This window comes from Cetorhinus maximus, chromosome 12, assembly GCF_964194155.1.
Source record: "Cetorhinus maximus chromosome 12, sCetMax3.hap1.1, whole genome shotgun sequence".
In the NCBI taxonomy this organism is placed as follows: domain Eukaryota; kingdom Metazoa; phylum Chordata; class Chondrichthyes; order Lamniformes; family Cetorhinidae; genus Cetorhinus; species Cetorhinus maximus.
Genome location: NC_135890.1, coordinates 89,132,265 through 89,155,018, shown reverse-complemented (window position 1 = coordinate 89,155,018; position 22,754 = coordinate 89,132,265). Strand labels below are relative to the sequence as shown.

The following is a 22,754-nucleotide window of genomic DNA, read 5'->3' as shown; positions in this document are numbered from 1 at the left end:
AACTCTTTCTCAAAAGGCAGTGAAAGCAGAGTCTTTGAATATTTTTTAAGGCAGAGGCAGATAGATTCTTGATAAGCAAGGGGGTGAAAGGTTATCAGGGGTAGGTGGGAATGTGGGGTTGAGGTTACAATCAGATCAGCCATGATCTCATTGAATGGCAAAGCAGGCTTGAAGGGCCAAGTGGCCTACTCCTGCTCCTAATTTGTATGTTTATATGTCATCAGGGTCAGGGCAGCTGAGCACTTCAACAAATATAAGCTGATTGGAGAGGACCAGCATGGATTTATGAAGGTTAAGTCATGTCTAAAGAACCTAGCTGAAATTCTTTCGAGGCCTCTTAACATGGCATCAAAAGGAGCAACTATAGATGTTATTTAAATGGACACCCATAAGGCATGCAAATAGTTGCCACACAAGTAACTGTAAGGAATAATGGAAGTACATGGAATTGGAAGCAACCTTGGACAGAAGTAGGGAATTGATTAGGAGGTAGAAGGGAGAGAATAGGGATAATGAGTACATAGTCCAACTGGCAGGATATGACTTTTTGTTTATTCGTTTATGGGATAAAGATGCTGTTATCATCCATCCCTAATTGTCCTTGAGAAGGTGGTGGTGAGTCGCCTCCTTGAACCGCTGCAGCCCATTTGGTGTAGGTACACTCATGGTGCTGTTGAGGTGAGAGTTCCAAGACTTTGACCCTGAAATGATGAAGGAATGGCAATATACTTCCAACTCAGGATGATGTTATTTGGAGAGGAACTTGCAGTGGTGATGGCACCACACACCTGCTGCCCTTGACCTTCTTGGTGGTTTGGAAGGTGCTGTCAATGGAGCCTTGACAAGCTGCTGTAGTGCATCTTTTTAGATAGTATACACTGCAGCAAAGGTGCACCAGTAGTGAAAGGAGTCAATGTTTAAGATGGTGACGATGTTAAGCTTTTAGAGTGTTGCTTGAGCTGCACTCATCCAGGTAAGTGAGGAGTATCCCATCACACTCCTTACTTGAGCCCTCTAGATGGCATATAGATTTTAGATAGTCAACAGGTGAGATACTCACCGCAGATATCTCAGTCTCGGACCTGTTCTTGTATCCATAGTATTTTTGTGGCTGGTCCAGTTAAGTTTCTGGTCAATGGTAACCATCAGAATGTTGACAGTGGGGGATTCAGCAATGGTAATGGCACTGACTGCCAAAGGGAGATGTTTAGATTATCTCTTGTTGGAGATCATCACTACCTGGCAGTTAACAAGCCAAACCTGAATGTTAGCCGGTTCTTGCTGCATGTGGGCACAGACTGCTTCATTACCTGCAGAGTTGCGAATGGAACTGTAGACTGTGCACATCCCTACTTCTAACCATGATGGAGGGAAGGTCATTGATGAAGCATCCAAAGGTGGGTGGGCATGGGATACTACCCTGTAGCACTCATGCAGTGATATCCTGGGGCTGAGATGAATAACTCCAACAACCACAACCACAACCATCCTTCCTTTGTGCTAGGTATGGCACAATTCAAATGGAGAGGCTTTTTTCCTCCCCCCACCACCAATTCCCGTTGACTTCAACTTTAATTAAGATTCCTTGATGCCACATTTGGTCAATGCTGCCTTGATGTCAAAGGCAGTTATTCTCACCTTATCTCTGGAATTCAGCTTCTTTGTCCACGTTTTGCCCAAGACTAGCGATACCTCTGAGAGATATGTATTGGGATCTCGGTTTTTGACTAATTTTATCAAGAACTTAGATGAAGGAATAAGTAGCTGAATATATCTAAGTTTGCTAACAACAATAAGTTAGAACGCATAGTATGAAGTACAGATGAGAACAGAAAGTTGAGAAGGAAACTTAGATTAAATGAGAAGGCAACAATGTGGGAGATGGAGCTCAACATGAGAAATGTGAGGTCATCCACTTTACTTCTAAACCAGATGGATCAGGGCATTTTCTTGGTGAGAAGCTAATAATTGAGGAGGAACTTAGAAAAACTTAGGGGTTCACAAAACTAGTGGAGGTAAAAGAGGTGATGGAACATTAACCTTCATCTCAAGGTGGCTGAAATGCAAAGTGGTGGAAGATATGCTACAGTTATATAAAGCTCCGGTTAGACCATGTCTGGACTATTGTCTTTAGTCTGGACACCACAGCTCAGGAAGGTCTAACATTGACCTTGCAAGTGGCGCAGTGTAGATTCACCAAAATGATACTGGGGCTAAAAGGGTTAAGATATGAGGAAAGGTTGCATAGAGTAGACTTGTATTGCCTCAGGTATAGAAGGCTGAGCAGTTATATACTTGAGGTGTTTAAGACAATTAAAGGATTTGATAAAAATAAAATTTTTCTCTAGTGGAGAGTCATTAATTTTATTCTTTCATGGGATGTGGGTGTCGCTGGCTAAGCCAGCATTTATTGTCCATCCCTAAATGCCCCTGAGAAGGCGAGCTGCCTTCTTGAACTGTTGCGGTCTTTATGCATAGGTACACCCACAGTGTTGTCAGGAAGGAATTCCAGGGTTTTGTCCCAGCGACAGTGAAGGAGTGATGATATAATTCCAAATTCGTATGGTGGGTGGCTTTGGAGAGAAACTTGCAAGTGGTGGTGTTCCCATGCAGCTGCTGCCCTTGATCTAGGTGCCAGAGTTCACTGGTTTGGGAAGTGCTGTTAAAAGAGCCTTGGTAAGTTGCTGCAATGCATCTTGTAGATGGTACACATTGCTGCCACTGTGCGTCAGTGGTGGAGAGAATGAATGTTTAAGGTGGGTGGATGGGTTGCCAGTCAAACAGGCTGCTTTGTCCTGGATGGTGTGGAGCTTTTTGAGTGTTGTTGGTGCATCACTCGTTCAGGCAAATGGAGAGTATTCCATCATACTCCTGATTTGTGCTTTGTACATGGGGGACAGGCTTTGGGGAGTCAGGAGGTGAGTTACTCGCCATAGAATTCCCAGTCTCTGACCTGCTCTTCTAGCCACAGTATTTAAATAGCTAGTCCAGTTCAGTTTCTGGTCGATAACCAACAGGATGTTGATAGAAGGGGTTTCAGCAATGGGAAAGCCATTGACTGTCAAGGGGAGATGGTTAGATTCTCTCTTATTGGAGATGGTCATTGCCTGACATTTGTGTTACTTGCCACTTATCAACCTAAGCCTGAATATTGTCCAGCTCTTGCCACATATGGACATGGACTGCTTCAGTATCTGAGGAAATAAAGCCAGTATCGCGAATGCTGCTGAACATTATGCAACCAGCGAACATCCCCACTTCTGACCTTATGATGGAGGGAAGGTTATTGATGAAGCAACTGTAGGTGATTAGGCCTAGGGCACTTTCCTGAGGAACTCCTACAGCAATGTTCTGGGACTGAGAAGATTGACCTTCAACAACCACAACCATCTTTCTTTATGCTTGGTATGGCTCCAACCAGTGGAGTTTCCCACCTGCCCCCCGATTCCCAGTTTTCCTGGGGATCTTTGATGCTAAATTCAGTTAAATGCTGCCTTGATGTTAAGGGCTGTCACCCTCACCACACGAGTTCAGCTCTTTTGTCCGTATTTGGAGCAAGGCTGTAATTAGTTCAGGAGCTGAATGGCCCTGGCGGATCCCAAACGGAGTGCCAGTGAACAGGGTATTGTTGAGCAAGTGCCACTCGATAGCTCTGTCAATGACACCTTTCATCACTTTGCTCATGATCGAGGATAGACTGATGGGGTGGTAATTGGCTAGATTGAATTTGCCCTGCTTTTTGTGGACAGGACATATCTGGGCAATTTTCTACACTGCCAGATAGATGCCACTGTTGTAGCTGCACTGGAGAAGCTTGGTTAGGGGTGCTAGTTCTGGAGCACAGGTCTTCAGGTTGTTGCGATGTTGTTAGAGCCCTTAGCCTTTGTAGGATCCAGTGCCTTCAGCTGTTTCTTGATATCACGTGGAGTGAATCAAAGTGGTTGAAGATTGGCATCTGTGATGTTAGGGACCTCAGGAGAAGGCTGAGATGGTTCCACTCAGCACTTTTGGTTGAGACGGAAAATGCAATTTGCAAATTGCAAAAAAACTGATGTGCTGGGCTCCCCCATCATTGGGGATGGGAATATTTGTGAAGCTTCCTCCTCCAGTGAGTTGGTTAATTGTCCACCACCATTCATGACTGGATGTAGCGGGACTACAGAGCTTAGATCTGATCCGTTGGTTGTGGGATCGCTTCACTCCATCTATCGCATGCTACTTCCGCTGTTTGGCATGCAAGTATTCTCCCGTGTTGTAGCTTCACCAGGTTGAGACCTCATTTTTAGGTATGCCTGGTGCTGCTCCAAGCACGCCCTCCTGCAATCTTCATTGAACAAGGATTCATCCCCCGGCTTGATCGTAATGGTTAAGTGGGGTATATGCTGGGCCATGAGGTTACAGATTGTGGTCGAATACAGTTCTGCTGCTGCTGATGATGGCCCACAGCACCTCATGGATGCTCAGTTTTGTGTTGCTAGATCTGTTCGAAATCTATTCCATTTAGCACAATGGTGGTGTCACACAACATGAAGGGTATCCTCAATGGATTGGGACTTTGTATCCACAAGAATCGTGCAGTGGTTACTCCTATCAATACTGCCATGAAGAAATGCATCTGCAACAGGTAGGTTGGTGAGGGTGAAGTCAAGAAGGTGTTCCCCCCCCTTGTTGGTTCCATCACCACTTACTGCAGATCCAGTCTAGCTATTATGACCTTTAGGACTTGACCAGCTCAGTCAACAGTGGTGCTACCAAGCAACTCTTGGTGATGGACATTGAAGTACCCCACCCATGGTACATTCTGTGCCCTAGCCACCCTCAGTGTTTTTTCCAAGTGGTGTTCAACATCGAGGAGTACTGATTCATCAGCTGAGGAGGGGTAGTAGGTAGTAATCAGCAGGAGGTTTCCTGGTCCATGTTTTACTTGATGCCATGAGACTTCATGGATTCCACAGTCAATGTTGAAGACTCCCATGGCAACTGTTAATCAAAGTGCTGCATCATGTCTGGTGGTTCTGTCCTGCCGGTGGGACAGGGCAAACCCATGGATGGTGACTGTGGTGTCTGGGACACTGGCTGCAAGGTATGTTTTGCTGTTTGGCAAAGTATGACTATGACAGCTAGCCTGTGGGACAATTCTCCCAATTTTGGCACAAACCCCCAGGAGGACGTCGCAGTGTTGATAGGGACAGGTGTGCCATTGTCATTTCTGGTGCCTAGGTCGATGCCGGGTGGTCCGTCTGGTTTCATTCTTTTTAGACTTTGTAGGCGGTTTGATACAAGTGAGTGGCTTGCTAGTCCAATTCAGAGGTCATTTAGGAGCCAACCACATTGTTGTGGGTCTGGGGTCACATGTAGGCTAGACCATGTAAGGACAGCTGATTTCCTTCCTTAAAAGACATCAGTGAACCAGATGGGTTTTTATGACAATCGACAATGGTGTCATGGTCATCATTACTAGCTTTTAATTCCAGATTTAATAAGTCAATTTAAATTCCACCAGCTATCATGGTGGGATTTGAAACTGTGTCTCCAAAGCATTAGCCTGGGCCCCTGGATTGTTCAACGAGTAACATTACCACTACGCCACTGCCTCCCGGCACAAGAGGGCATCATCTTAAAATAACAGCTAATATTTTCCATGGGTAATGTCTGAAAGCACTTCTTCACACAAAGGGTAGTGGAAATCTGGAACAGGCTCCCCGAAAATCTTCTGAGACTATGTGAATTGAAAATTTAAAAACTGAGATAGATCGATATTTGTTAAACGTGGACACTAAAGTGTATGGAACTAAAACAGGTGAATGGCTTTAATATACAGATCAGCCTTGATCTAACTAAATGGCAGAAAAGGCTCAAGAGGCTGAATGGCCTACTCCTGTTCCTAATTTTTTCAAGTGAACTCATTCTTAAATTATTTTCTGGACTTGACATACATAACAAACTCCCATGGTCACAATAAAAACATGTCATGCAAATAATATGTAATTATTAGAATGCAGAAAGCTTCTGCTTTTCATTCACTCAATCAGCATCATAGTCACAAAGTAATTATTCTGCCAATATTTAATAAAAAATCAAAATTTTGGATCACATTTTCTATTTGTTAATTCATTATTAATTCAAATGCTCCAAGGCAAAGTTATATTCCTGCAAGCAGTCAGTAAAAATGTGGTTAAGTTAAAAGGATCTATACTATTTGTGCCGCAAGCTTAATTTACAGAACCAAAGCCAAAATTGTAATTTATTCAATAAAGAGTTATGGACCCAAAAAGGAAACAATGCATTTTTGATTAGTGTTCTCTGAAATTTATAGAAGAGAGATGCAGTGATCCACATACTATTATTTCCAGTTTACATCACTCAGAGTGTGATGTGGTTGAAGCTATGTATAGAATTTGATTCAAATACAATTGCAATGGATTAAACTGCATGCTAACATATCAGCTAATTTGACTAGACAGAAATAGTTAAGACAAGTAATGCTGCAATTATAACTTTTATGGGTTGAAATTGTAAAATGTGTCAAGTTTTGTATTAGATCAACCTAGAACAATAACCAAGTAAGATTTCAAAGCACGTTTCAAGCAGGCACTTGAGCTGAAAAATGAAATTATTGGCCAATGCATGAAGTACAGTAGCTCTGTTACAGTCCAACTAGAAATGGCACCAGTAATTTAAGATTTAAAAGCTAGTATGGCTTGTCAGAATATTAAAGATGATTCAGGCCAGTTTTAACCAAAATTCAAGTTTTAGTCAAATAATTTAACTTCAAACAGGAGACACTTGAACCAATAGTAAGAAAATAATAAAAACACAGAGCATCATCGAACAGTAACATAGTGTTTTGGGAAGCCTTTGGTTAATACTTTCAAAATGGAAGGAATGTTATATAAAATTAAAAATCTCGACAACTCCAAGACAGAACAATAGGACAAAGAACTGTGGCTACTACTTTATCCAGCCTCTCTCTCAGGATATCCAAAGTATATTTGATACCGTTTTATCTAGAGTTTCCAAAACATTATATCCCTTTAAAAGATTTTTTTTGAATTCTTACCAAAATGCTACATAAGATATTTTCTTTTCCTTGAGTCTATAATATCCACCGTCAGTTAATCTAATTTCTGTTGTCAGAAATTAAATAATCAAACAGTTAGTCTTTGTCTATGCATTTAAGGCAGTATGTATTTCAAACAGAAAATTAGTACTCATTTGTGTCTCCCCACTCTGCCCCCCAGCAGGGCTAATGCCAAGTAAAAGAATGATCAATCAGCACTCAAACACAATGAAGTGTTCTTAACATTTCAGCAACAATGCTCAATGTGCTCACAAGCACTTCCACACAGCACCCTGATTGCATCTTTTCCATTCTGACCCTTGCTTTTTCACCCCTAACGTCAAACCCAAATCATTTTTTCTGATTCTCCCTTGCAGCAAGGACTGACAGGTGAGAACGAAGCCCTTGAAAATCATCCTCTCCAATTCCCTTCATACGCATCAGCCAGACAAGCCTGGGTGATTTCTAGCTACAAACTGAGAAATTACCATTTGAAAAAAGTGCCATCAGACGGTCTGTCTCGAGGGTGAAAATTAAAATCTTCTACCTTGCAAGATCCGTAGGGAATTCATATTCACAGAATTTCAACCCTCATCATCAGAGGAGCTTGCTATAGAACTGACATCTTTTCATTTCATCAGTCTTATGCTAATTTTAATAGTACATGCCTAACTTTAATACAGGAAACAGGTTGAGCAGTGCAGTATGCAAAGCTCACAATGCACCATTTGAAAGTATTGTTAGTATAACATAAGCTTAAACAATTAATATTATAAATTATAAAACTGAAATTAAAAATTTTCTGGCTTAAGTACGTTTTTTAAAAAATCAAAGTGTTGGGGATGGTACATTAATAGAAGATAAGGTAATATATAATGCATTTTTAAAGATTTTTAAAATATAATTTTTAAAACGTGACTAATTTTGAGCATGAATGATGTTATAATACTCCATAGGCAGTTTTCACCTCTATCTAGAGGTATTTGGTCACCATACTGGAAATCCTGTGAGTAGTATTGGAGTTAAAAGCTAGCAGTGTTTCCCAAAATAGGATATTTCATAAAAGTTCCATGAAATAATTCTAAAATACTAGATGCAGCTCATTTAGACCATACATATTAAATGTATTAAGCAGATTAAAAAAAACCTGTCCTTAAAGCTAAGCAGCACATACTTGCAGTTCAGTTCTGCTGCTGGCAGCCTTCTCTAACCTTCTGAAAGTGAAGAGCATGTTGCTTTATAAATAATGCCTTGATGTTCATTTATAAATCACGGTCATAAAGTCGCTTAATTAGTTCAAAGGAAAATTGTTAAAATTAAATATTTCTGAAGCATATTCTGTACAAATGGTCAGGACTGGGGCATCAGAAGGCTAACATTTACACTCCTTGCAGATGAATTGTGCAAATGAACAAACATAGAAGTTCAGCTTTACTTTAAACTTGTACTTTCATACCTATGCTATGAAACATACAGTAAGCTTTTCATGTGCAGTGCCAGCTGGCTGAAGTCATGCCTGAATACCAAAAAAATTATGTTTTATCAATTAATACCGATTACTGTGGCTGTTCACCTCATTTCCCCTTGATAGAAGTTTCATATAAACTAGTATTTTTGCCACTGATGCACTTGTAATTTCTTTCTGATGAAATAATCCTTGTTTATCTATGGTCTGTAACACAGCATTCAACTAAACACAAAACGTGGGAGCCATGTTTCAGCAGCAAAACAACAGGAGACATTATGATGTGAGGAGAGGACATGTCATTTGATAGATGTTTGCTGTTGTGTCATTGTACCCCAATCCTATCCATTTTCTGCTTGCATAATGCATTGAAACTTGACTATATCCAGCTGAGGATTTGGGAATATATATTAAAATAGCATTTTTTCCTATGTCATGAAGTGTAGTTTAATATCTAACACAATTCTGCCATTTCTTTAATGGGGATCTCACTGGAAGCTAGCCTACGTTTCACAGGATTTTAGTCATCTCTTAATCATCCCATACAACAGATGTCAAAAGCGACAACCAAGGAAGGGCATAGATATTGATTTACAGACTTTTCTTGCAGATATCCAGACATGTAATATTGAGTAGGAGGAAGAGACAGACTGACAAGAAGGTTTAAAGGATTTTGCTGAAGGTTTGAAAATGGGGGAGATGTGGTGGTGGTTGCAGGGTGGGGTAGGGGCTGTGGAGAAATAGAGAAGGTAGATATTTTTCAATAACATTATATGGTACTACAGTGCATTTTCTCAGTTAGTCTCCAACAATATACCTGTCTCTAGTGGCTTCTATGCAAAGCATCTTGAGAAAGATTGATAATCATAATTTCACAATAACTATCTGATAACACAACATTCACCCCTAGCTCTTCATTATTTTCAGCAAAACAACTAAAAAAGTTCCCAAACTGTATACTCTGTCCGTGAATGCACAGTATCTGACGAATACAACTTATCCTCAACTATTCTGTATCCATATCCTTCACCTGCCTATTTACACTTACACAAACTCACAACTAAACAAACATTTACTTGCAAATTAACTTGCAATTTCCTGTTCACACACACAGACTTGCAGCCATCTCTACACTCACTAGGACTTTATAAAACACAACACAATTGAAATACACCAAATTTGTTCTAATTTTTCTAATTAAAATATATGTGCAATTCCAATTTAATCTATATCACATCCAGACAATTTTAACACATTTCACCGTTTAACCTGTCTGTTACTTTTGTGAAACTATGGTGTGTATACTAAACAGAGAAAGTTATTTGCACAAAGGATGTGATTGCACTAGAGAGAATGCAGAGGAGATTTACCAGGATGTCGCCTGGGCAGGAGAGTTTTAGTTATGAGGAGAGTTTGGATAGACTGGGGTTATTTTCCCTGGAGCAGAGGAGGTTGTGGGGGGACATGATTGAGGTGTATAAAATTATGAGGGGCATAGAAAGGGTAGACAGGAAGGAACTTTTTCAGAGGGATCAATAACCAGGGGGCATAGATTTAAGGTAAAGGGCAGGAGGTTTAGAGGGGACGTGAGGAAGAATCTTTTCACCCAGAAGGTGGTGGGAATCTGGAGCTCACTGCCTGAAAGGGTGGTAGAGACAAAAACCCTCATAAAATTTAAGTATTTGGATGTGCACTTGCGATGCCATGGCATACAAGGCTATGGGCCTAGTGCTGGAAAATGGGATTAGAATAGTTAGGTACTTGTTTGACCAGCGTGGACTCGATGGGCCGCAGGGCCTTTATCTGTGCTGTAGGCCTCTATCACTCCATGACAGAAAAAAGAAAATTCTTGTGTGTGCAATTTTCGCCAAAAACTAATTAATTTCATGCGGAAAGTTAATACAAGTGACATGTTTTCAAAGCAATGGCTACCTGCCTCCATAAAATTAGTTTAAAAAAAGTTAAATTTTTTCAAAGCTGGCTGAAATTAAAAATGCGCCAACTATCAATAAGTAGCAGAGGAGTATGAAAGCGTGGTGCTCCTGGGAAATAAGATTAGCCTATAACTATTATTTCACTTTTGGCACTTTAACAATCTGTAACATGACAAATAACTTAACATTTTAACTGCATCCAATCTGACAATGTACCATTTCTTTCTTGCCTTTTCCACAAGGGCATGGGGACACTGCACACACCTATGAAAAAGTGGACATTTCTTTTTGAAATTTTACATTATGTTTGTTTTTGTTCTCCTTTGCAGAGATCTGGAAGATTATTCATTTTAAGTAATACCAACACATAAAAAGCTAAAAAGAAACTTGAAGAATGTCAGCTTTCATTAGACTTCTTCGATACCTCAAGAAACAGTATTTTGTAAAATATTATAGACATTCCAAAAACAGCAAAAACAATGAAGGTAGTGACAGGTAGTGTAGCATTTTCCATTAAACTATAGAGTTCATTACGTTATGATTCTTTTTTTAAAAATTGGAAGTGGGAAAACCAGCACCATTCCTAAGAAGATATGAAACAGAAAAACAGTATTTTATTTGAATCATATTTTACAAACTAGGACTGTGACCATCTGCGCTATGCATCACATTGAAATTGCCCCGCATTAAAAATTCACCATCAAGTGAATTTTCAAGGGATTTGCAGTAATTAGATGACAAAATGCTGGGAAATCTCAGCCGCACTGAAGATGTTACTCCGGGGTCAAAGACTCAACACTTTCAGCTGGGTAATTTGTAAGTGTCAATCACGCTCAGCCATCAGAGAACAGATCTAACGGCTGAATTCTAAGTAACTTCACAACACAGCCTTCAGCTATGCAGCCTGCTTTTGAAATACACGGGTATTTATTACAGAGGCCAAATTTCAAACAAGCTACATTTTTTTTTAAATGCACATTATTATACTGACGTGGCTTTTGAAGCTTGCTGCTCATCATCCACAGAAGCAGGGTTGAATCAACCACATTCATCCTCTAAATCATCGTCAACATCACCTCAAAAACATGAGAGCAGTAAACACATCTTAATGTTGGTAAACAGACCCTCGCCCTAAGACCAGGATCATTATCTACATGACAAGAAGCTTACAACATGTTATTTTAAGTGGCTCACTAACACATCTGTTGTTTGGCATGATACTAAGTTCTCCTACACAGCATCAAATTTGAACACATGTAATTAGCTGCGAAAAGCAAAATAGAGTATTTGTGATAGCAGCCACCATTCCTTATCACAAATTAATGATGCTCATTTCAAATTGACATCTCCATTAAAAGGGTAACTGCATTTTCTCTTTTCAGGTCAAATGGAACCAGACTAAACTGACATATCCTAAAGCTACAGTATATCAAATGTATTATGCAAAAAAAGTCAGTGTGGGTCAAAGACTATGTAAATAACGTTGTAGCACCCTACAGGAAAAACTTCATCCTCTTCTCAATGCATCACCATAACATTTTAAAGCTATAGTAGAGTTGAAGATAATTTTTCGTGCAAAACTTAGATTCACAACCCAAGTGAAATATTTCAATTGTTTTCAATATATGTAAATTGTTCAAAAGAGAAATAATTCCTACGATCAAATGTGAATTTTTTGGTCTAGACACTGTTTTGCAAGACAGTTCAGTTTTGCTCAAAGTGTTGTCGATTTACTTATTCTCTTAGCTTCTTTATCTTATTATTTTCTCGTGCCATTGCTTCAATTTTCCCTCATCTCATTTCTTGTTTTTTGTCTTTTGTGATCTATTTTATTTTTCAGATGACACTCCCAAAGCAAGTAATTGTGATCTCGGAAAGGCACTGAAGAGTCAATTTAAGATTAAGGGAGATTTAAGATTGAATCTAGCATTCCTGATAATTTCCATTACTTTGGAAGGTCCTACTATCCTCAAATGCCTTAATAAAACTCAATTACTATAACTTTATAACAGCAATTTGATTTTTTGAGGGTAAGGTTCATCTACATATCTTCCAAATGTAGGCCATGTGCGCATTGCAACTCAACTGCTTCAAGCCTACTCACAATGCTACTCTGGACTGGCTTTAAAGGGGCTCATAAAGCTCACCTAAATATGGTGTTCTGCTTGATGTCTTTCGCTGTGAAAAAGAGCATGATTTCTTTTCACAATAGGATGGCTGAGATTAGGAACTCAGTGTCACAAAGATTAAATCTATGGCAGATCTGCTTTTCCAAATAGCAACCCTAATATGTTACTTTGGAAGGCCAGCATTTTAAAATAATGCAAAAAACAGTTTCACACATGGACCATTTATCAATACATAGCAGCTTTTAGCCCAAGTTGCAGGCTGAATTTATGATCTTTTTTTAATTGTCAAAATACTGGTATCAAGTTCAGTGAACAACATATTCAAACATGAGCAGCAATACAGACAAAGTAAAATCTTATAATCATTATGAATGTTGGCTTTTGCCTAACATCAATAGGATATTTTAATGATGATTCACTGAGAAATGTTTTTCTATTGGCCGACTTTTTGACTTACAGTTCTTTAAAATTTGTGTTTATATATAATGGATCTTTTTACATTTTTTAAAAGACTATTCCCATCCCCACACTAATCCTCCACTGAAAGACATGGCAAATAACCTACTCCGAGGTTTTTACAAATGCTGACGAGAGGCTGATGTTTATTGGAGCTTGCTGGCATACAACAGCTCTGCCTTTCCCTACTAATAGTTATTAATGTATGGCATACTATAATGCAATTCAAAGATAATTTGTATGAAGTGTTGCAATTCCTGTTAACTTTCACCTATGTTCCAAAGACATAATTTGTGCAAAAAAACCCCTTGAAAATTTCAAATACAATACAGAAAGCAAAAACTGAAAATAATTTTGTTCTAAAACTGCACCATAATTTTAATGTGCCCAAGTCCAGCTTTCCCCACCACTGTTTTAACCTTTTCCAGGTCTTTCAGCTAAGATGTAATTTTAAAATCCAATACTCTCAGGTACATGGTTCAGCTGACTATATATTAATATAACTGTTTAAAAACTTAAAATGAGTCAAAGTTTATAGCTGTGTTTAAATTCTGACAAATTTAAATTAACTATACTAACGCCTTTCAAAATTCTGTAACCTAAAATGCATTTTCCCATACAGTTGAACCATTTACTCATACATATACAGCTTGTTCAGAATGACTTAAAATGCAAAATAATTCATGAATTCTCACATCTCTTTTTTAATTGCCTCACTTTTGTAGGTGTATTTTCACCATTCTTTTTAAATATGCAGAGAATCATTTGTCATGAATGAATAATTACTCTGTATTATCTATGAAAATGTCCAAGTGTGAGCAAGGGCCAGTGAATAATGAACAGCTATTTTTTCAAGTGCATCAGTGAGTTAAGTATATATGGAGGATCCTACGGCTTCGAATCCAGCAATTTCTTAGTGAAGGTGCAAACAGACTTGGTGTTCACAAGCATCTGTACAATCCACCATTAATAAGTTTAAGAAAACTGCTTTAAAAGCCTATTCAATACACATTTCTAAATTTCTAATGCTATGTTTATGGAAAATGAGAAAATTGCTCTCAATACAATAACTCCAGTCGCAATATATTAGATGAATTTAAAAAAAAATCTTCGTTCAAGTCTAAAAGATAATAAAACAGAGGTGTTGCACATTGAGCAACATCACCTACAGTTAATATATCTAATTTTACATATGCTCCGCATTCTAAGAAACATTACCTGCCTAACGAATTCAAAGGCCAAGTTAACTCAGTTCCCTTCGCAACAACTTTCTTTAGTTATCACAGAAGTTTTCTGCTGGAGTTCTTTCAGTGACCTTGGGCGGGATTTTCTGGTCCCGCCCACCACCAGGATTGTCCAGTCCCACCAAAAGTCAATGGACTATTGTCTGGCCCGCCGCATCCTCCTCAGCAGGTCCTGTTACGGCGGGGCCTGAAAATACCAGCCCTTGTTTCTCTGCAGCTTTTTACAGGAAAAATGTGAGCGAGAATGTCTGTCAATAGTCACATCAATTTACTTGCTAAAAATAATTTAATTTTCATTGCTTTAAAGCCAATTTTTAAATTTCTTAAAAGTAATTAATCAAAGTTAAACTTATGATGTATGTTTTCTCCCAGCACTTACATTTAATTGGTGTTCACACTAATAAAGCAGTTTCAATAAGCAGTCTTCTATGAATTTAAACCTGCAGCATTATGCATGTCTCCAGTGGGGTAGTGGATAAGGGGTACTAAATATTGCCCCTTAAATATGGAATATTACACAGAAAAGCTTATGGGATATTAACATGTTCTCATGTCTACTCCAAAAGATAATAAATACCATACTGCTAGACCTTTAACATGCAGAATAAAATTAATATTCTCAAGTAAGGCATCATGCAGAAGCAGAAAGAAAACAGCAAGATGCTTACACCACAAATATTTAGAAATCAATAAAAATAGAAAAATATTATAATATGTAGTTACATGATCTGGTACAATTATTTGCTTACAACACAAACATTTAGAAGTGGAATTTCCTGGGAAAGTCTAGAAACTCCCTCAGATATGCTCCCATCCTTGACATTGGGAGGGAACACAGGTGGAAGCTGTTTCTGTTTATAAAGGCTTTCTCAATCTTTTGACACTTGTTCTTAAGAATGTGTTTTCTCAAAACTGATCAATTATGAATATACTTGAATAGGTGTGGATAAAAACTGCTTAATGAAACAGCATCAATTCTACTACTACAGACCAATTAACTGGTTTCAGCTGTCAACAAATTCAACTTGCATGTACATGGTACCCTTCATGTCGAAGGAAGTTCAAATCTTTTTGTAGAGGTGGATGTTAAGCAGGAAATAAACTGACTGGAAAGGAAGCCCTAGGGCACAACACTGCGGATCGTGCACAGGAGGTGAAATTGTATGAAGATTACCATTTTGCAATGCACAAGAGAGAAACTGACTGAAGGCGACTGTGGAAATGGATGGTGAAGAACAGAAGATGCAGAACAATACAATGGTCAGTCCTGAAAGCAGCAGCAGAGCTCATGGATGACTAGAAACAGTGAGCTACAATTGTACAAGATGTCAATGGTGACTTTGTCCAGGGTGGTCTCATTACTGGCCAAAAAACAGGTTTGTTTGCTGAAAACAAGTCCTAAATCAACCCCCACTTAGTCCAGAATTTTACCATGGAAATAATGCTTGCTTTAGAGGGCAATGATGGCATTAAGTTTTCAAGCATTTTGCATAAGCTCCTTAAAATCTTTGAGCATTTCATCAAATTGCTTTGTGCCTGCAAAGATTTACTGATTGTGATTTCCTAATGCGCTCCTACAATCACCTGGCATGCTTCAAAGTCAGCAATGACCTTACACCTCACCCAAATTTGCTATGGACAAATGCAGCTAGAGAAATGAGAAATGTCTGCTAGATTATAAACTGAGCAGACTAACTACAAAACAAAAAGGCAAAATCACTACAGGTTTCTTCCAAAACATGCTGTTAATAGTTGCTTTAGATAGTTTAAATATTTCTGTGGAACCAAGTCACTCAATTTCCCTGAAATACATTTCAATCCATCTATTCTTGATCATTTTATAAATCTTACTGAGAAGAAATAGTTTTTCTTTTGCAACCACTATTCATAAATGTTAGAACTGCTTTAGTTAGTGATCATGAGCTTTGTTAAAGCAAGTTCATGGATTAATAAACTATTTATATGTGTGACAGATTACAAAACAATTAAATAACCAGTGAGCTGAGTCTAAATAACAAAAAGGTCATATATAGTACATTTATTAATTGGAAAGATTTTGCAACATGTGAAGGAGTTAGTTTGACTTTTGATGACTTATGGACACAAATTCTCATTCAAACAGGCGGTTTCTACTTCATTTTCCTATATAATTGCACATCATGATGCTGACTCATTCTGGGGTAAAGTTTCATAGGCAACCTTCTTTCCTTGTAACCTCACCATCATTTCATGTGCCAAACTAGATGACTTAGTTTCCCTCCGGGTGAAGGTTTGTTGGACTCTCTATGTACCTCCACCATACAGGCAGTTTATCAGCATTTGTAACCATGTTCAGCTAAAACTGCCCAGTAAGTAATCCATTGTGGCCTCATCCTGAGGTCCCTACCATCACCAGTTGCCAGTCTTCAGCCAATTTGATTCGCTCCATGTGACATTAAGAACCAGCTGAGCTCACTGGATATAGCAAAGGCTATGGGTTCTGAACGTATTCTTGGCTGTAGCGTTCAATATTTTTATTCCAGAACTAGCTGCATCTCTAACCCAGTTGTTCCAGTAGAGCTACAACACTGGCTTCTGAATGACAAAGTTGAAGCATGCTCAGTATACAAAAAAACAAAATTCAATGCCCCATCAGTTTACTCTCAACCACCGGCAAAGTGATGGAGGGAGTCATCGAAAGTGCTATCAAGCAGCACTTACCAATAACCTGCACCCCAGTGTTCAATTTAGGCTCTGCCAGGACCACTTGCCTCCAGACTGCTTCTCTCCAGGACGTATTACAGCCTTGATCCAAACATGGACAGATGATCTGAATACCTGAGGTGAGGCAAAAATGATTGCCCTTGATATCGACAGCATCGGTCAGCTGTGGCTCAGCTGGCAGTATTCTTGCCTCTGAGTTAGCAAGTGGATTCAAATCCAGGATGTGCATAAAAATCAAGGCTGACACTCCAGTGCAGTGCTGAGGCAATGCTGCACTCAGAGGTTTCAACTTTCGGATGAGACATAAGACTGAGGCCACATCTTCCCTCTCAAGTGGACTTAAAAGATCCCTTGACACTATTTTGAAAAAGAGCAGGAGAATTATCCTCGGTGTCCTGGCCAATATTATTGTTCAATCAACATCACAATAACAGATTATTTGGTCATTATTACAATGCTGTTTTTGGAGCTTGCTGTGTAAAATTGGGTACCACATTTCCTACTTTACAACAATGACTACAATGTCCTTCAATCGCCATTAAGTACTTTGGAATGTTCTCAGGTCATGAATGGCATTATATAAATACAAGTCATTTTTTTTCCAATGTGGCATCAAAGAGCCCTACCAATACTGAAATTAATGGGAATAAGTGGTGGCGGGGGAGAACTCTCCATTGGCTGCAGTCACACCAAGGGCAAAGGAAAATGGTTGTGATATAAAAATAGAAAACAAATGCTCAGAATATCAAGTAGTATCTATGAACAAAGAAACCAAGCAACTGGATGGAATTTAACATTAGTGGTGCGGGTCGCACTAGTGGAGCTGGAAGTGGACAGCATTGCTGTTTGGGGTGGATGCGGCTAACTGACTGAAATTATGCAGTGGCTGGTCAATCAAAAAGTTAGTGGTGCTGGGCCAGGCGAATCAAGTGTCGAGGGCTGCCAGGAAGGCATTGATCCCGGAGTTAGGTGTTGGGACCACAGATATTGGTGCTATTTCTAAACAGCAGCCAGACCTGCCTGCAGTGCCTCAAAGCTTCTCGCACTGTCATGCCAGCCCCTGCGAGGACCCACTTCCTTGCAGTGACCAGCGGCTTTCATCACCCAGAACAATAACCTTCATCTCCCGTGTCTATAGCACACAGTCAATGGAGCACAGCAGGAGGTAAACAGGGGAATGTTGCAGGGCAGTCAAAGGGTGGCCCCAAGGTTTAGCAATGCCTCCCTGCAGGTTCTCCTCCAGGCTGCATGGGAATAGCAGGACGTGCTGTCCTTATGGATGGCAAGTGCCTCTCCAGTCTACCAAGGAAGCCTGGATGGAGATTGCAATTGAGGTTAGCAGCTGTGGGATCCAGCACATACCTACATACCTGGGTCCAGTGTCGAAAGAAGGCCAATAATCTCTCCCACACTGCCAAGATGAGTGTGAATGAGTGCTGAGTGCACAATGAATTTCACATGAATCACACGCAATGAGTCTCAACATGGGGAGAGATCAGTCAGGCAGCTGAAAGATTCGTGTGCTGCAGTAGGTGCCTCATGAGGTTGACAGGTGGCTGCCTCTCTGCCAGCGTCCTCCAAGTCCCATGAAGAGTTGACATGTGTACGAGACATCCAGAAGCCTCGATTATGTGCCGAAGGAGTGCCAGCTGATTGGGGGCGACTCACTTTCCTCTTCTGCTTGCTTAAGAAAAGGGCCCACAACACCAGGGAAAGAGTGAAGACAGGTTGTGGTATGTTAAGCATCTGAATTCTGACACCAGCTATCAGACTGGCCAGAAAGCAGGAAAACCAGGCTAGAGCGGATGGCGAGACTGGAGTGCAGCATGAGGAGAGTAAGGGGCTCTCTCGAGCTTGATGTCCACCACTGGTTTTAGTTGTGTGAGCGCATGGCTTCGTCCATGGAGAGCATGGTGAGCCAGATCCAGCAGGCCATTCAGCGGTGCTAGATATGCGTGAAGACCTGCAAACCATTGCTTTAATCATGAGCTCTATGTGGCAGTGGCTAGGCGAGAGAGGGACGAGGTGCCTGGGCACCACTCCAGGTGTCCCACCACCTCCAGCAGAGAGAAAGATGCCACTATGTACCGAGAGGGAGGAGGAGCTGCAGCCTCTCAAGGCGGCCAGAGGGTGGATAGCTCCTCAGTGCCTCTGCCAGTGACCTGATTGCCTCCAACAGGCGTGGCCACAAAGGAGGCACCTGCACCTGTGCAGCAGCCCCTCAGCAAACAGGGCCCTTCAGGCATCATGCGCCCAGAGGTCATCTCAGGCTACAGGGCATTGCGATTAGCAGCCTACCTCCACCTCAGCAGATGTAGAAAGCATTTCAGAGCACTGGGAAACACATTAGAAAGAGCACCTTGCCGCACTAGGATGGCACGCGTGAGTGGCTAAACTTTACATGTAACTGATTGGTCTTTGTGTATCATTAAATTTCATTGGTGTATTTACTCCTGCATCCTTTATTCATTGCAAGTGAGAGGACAATGGCCAATGTGAACCCTTGCACCCTCATCTGCCCATAAGGAGGAAAGCACATTCTGGCCCTCTTCGTGACATGTAGAGGTGGCTTCAGCTGGTGGTCTTATGTGGCAGGCAGCTCAAAGACCTCATGCCTGCTGGAAGGTTGTCACAAGTCTCCTTCATGTGTTCCTCCAAAGCTCTTGCCTCTGACGCAGGCACCTCACCCTGTTGTCTTGCCTGCTCTGCCTCCTCCTCTTCAAAAGAGGAGTAAGTCTCCTCCAAGTCGCCTGGCTACATGGCCTGCCCATCCTCTGCTGCGCTAGGTTGTGTAAAGCGCAGTAGATGACTATGATCCTGGAGGCCCTTGATGGGGCATATTGCAGTGCTCCGCTGGAAGAGTCTATATGGAATTGCATCTTCAGGAGGCCAAGTGCTCGATTGTGGCCCAGGTCAACCTGTGGCAAACTTTGTATTGCTACTCAGCTGCAGAGTGATGGTTCCTCAATGGCGTGACCAGTTTTGTCTTGAGGGGTACCCTTTGTCACTGAGGATTCATCCTGAAGGCATCTGTTGGACTGGAACAACTGTGGTGCTTGGGAATGCCAAAGCACATAGGCATTATGAGTGCTCCCTAGGAAGCAGGGTGCACTTTTGGTTGTTGCATACCACTTGGACGTCGATTGAGTAGAATCCATTCCTGTTTATGTAGGCTACAGGTTGGCCCGAGGATCTTTGACTGCCACATGGATGCAACTGAGTACACCCTGCACCTGTGGAAAGCCTGAAATGAAATGGCCCCAAAGCCAGATAGAGAGGAGTGTTGGTTGCACACAAACGCTCCAGCCCTCTTAAACAAAGCATTGGTGATGTCCTTAAAAGCTGCGATGTACGTCTGCCTGGGATATCCCACACATGACCCCAGTGATTCCCTCAATAGAGCCGAATGCATAGGAATTAAAAGCCGTGGTGATTTTCAGTGTCACTGGCATCAATCCCATCTATTATAGGTTGATCTGCAGCATCTGCATAGGTTAGTGACAGATTCCCTTAAGAGCTAGTCTTCTCTGGCACTGGCGCTCTGACATCTGAAGATAGTTCATGCAACTCCTTAATACCCTGGAACGTGGCATGACCCGTCTTTGGTCTTGCTCCTGCTGCCACTTCTCCATGGTGTGCTGCTGTGGCCTGTTCAGCTGCAGGCTGAACCCCTGTGCTGGCACTGGTCATCCCTTTTATCATTTATCATTTGATCCAGGTCTCATCATACGTGCCCTTAGCATTCCCTGTGTCAACAGAAATTCTGGAAGAGTTGTAACCAATGGTTATTGGTGCAGTGCCTAGCAGTCTGTTGGACTTTACTTCGAGCAGCTCTTTGTGCATTCAATCTTCTCGTTCAGGTCTCTCTTGTAATTGATGAGAGCAGATCGTTTGGCTTCAATGACAAGTTCCATTAAAGCGATGTTAGCCTCAAACCAGCCAGCATTTTCCACTCATTGTTCCCAATTCGCTGAGAGTATGGCATTGTAAAAGGTGTTATGAAGTATATTCCACTTTGCTTTTGCACTGTGGGAATGCAGGAGAGCACCTGTTTCATCAAGTCAAGGAACCATCTGGGTAGGCAGTGTGACTGACGTTGATGTGAAGCTGGCCTTTCTGCTTTAATTGAAAAAGCTTCAAGGGTTGAATCCCAACCCTGGTGCACACCATGAAGTGACCTGTATTGCACTCAGCGCTGTGGTAGCTGAGTAAGTTGAGAATGTTGTTCAGAGAGTCACATCTCATGATGATCAGACCCATCTGGTGCCGATGCCTTAATCTTGGATGTCTCCAGAACACCTTGTGGCACGGTTTGTTCCAAAATAAGGTATTAGCTACACAAAACTTGGGGTAGCAGAAAATCTCAAATAGTCTCTGCCCATTTTCATTTAGCTTTCCCATGCCATGTTGCATGAGGCACAAGGGCCATGCCTCATGGTCTGTGTCCACTATTGCACTGAAATCCCCCAGAAGGTAAACATGTTCTGTCTTAGGGATTCTGCTGATAGCAGTGTCAAGCTACTCATAGAACTCGTCTTTCGTCCCTCTGGTGGAGCAGTGTTGGAGCATAGATACTGGTAGAGGCAGGGAAAGGATGAAGGTGGAGGATCTGCAATTGAGTGGAAGGTAGGAGAGATTAAATGATAAAAGGGATGATGGTGCAAGGCAAAAGGGTGGTGGGGTGGTAATGGATTAAGCAAACAAAAGTGTCTAGAGAGGTAAATGTGAAAAGCAGAATAATCACCAACAGCTGCCATCTGACTTGCGGTTGTTGGAGACCAATCATCTCAGCCCCAGGACATCGCTTCAGGAGTTCCTCAGGGCAGTGTCCTAGACCCAATCATCTTTAGCTGCTTCATCAATAGGTTTCCTTCCAACATGTCAGAAATGGGGGACATTTGCTGATGATTGCAGAGTGTTCAGTTCCATTTGCAATGCCTCAGATGATGAAACAGTCCATAACTACATGCAGCAAGACATGGACAAAGTTCAGATTTTGACTGATGAGCACAATTTAACATTCGCACCACACGAGTGCCAGGCAACAATGATCCCCTATAAGAGAGAGTCTAAATGCCTTCCCTTGATATTCAACTGCATTATCACTGCCAGGTCCCTGACCATCAATAGCCTGGGGGGTATCAATGACCGGAAACTTAACTGGACCAACCATATAAATACTGTGAATACAAGAACAGGCCAGGGGCTGGAAATTCTGCAGTAAATAAATTACTTCTTGACTCTCCGAAGCCTTTTCTACCACTTACACAGTACAAGTCAGAAGTATGATGGAATGCTCTTCACTTGCTTGGATGAGTGCCACTTCAACAGCATTGAAGTTTGACACCATTCAGGACAAAATATCCTGTTTGATCGGCCCATCCACAACTTTTCAAAATTCACTCTCTCCACCATCGGTGCTCCATGGTTGTAGAATGTAGCATCTACAAGATGCATTGCAGCAACTTGCCAAGGTTTTTTCAACAGCACCTCCCAAATCTGCAATCTCTATTGTGTGGAAGGACAAGGACAGCAGGCACCACCACCTGCAAGTTCCCCTCCATGCCAAAAGGCACCATTTCAATACTTAGGAAAAAAGAGCCTGCCTGAGCCTTTCTGACAGTATGAAGGCAGAAGTGAGAAACAGGTGACCACAACTGTACCCACTTCCTCCAAAATGGCCTAAGAACAATCTTGCAGCCTTCTCCCACAATTACTGCCATCTCTCTTTTGCCAGTACCTTGGGCCAGTGGTACTTCATAG

At 41.2% G+C, this 22,754-nt stretch overlaps 1 protein-coding gene across 3 annotated transcripts in view; it reads right to left on the bottom strand.

Moving 5' to 3' along the window:
• rbm19 (RNA binding motif protein 19) overlaps window positions 1-22,754 on the bottom strand; it is a 285,521-nt gene that overhangs the window by 58,755 nt on the left and 204,012 nt on the right. The window lies entirely within an intron of this gene.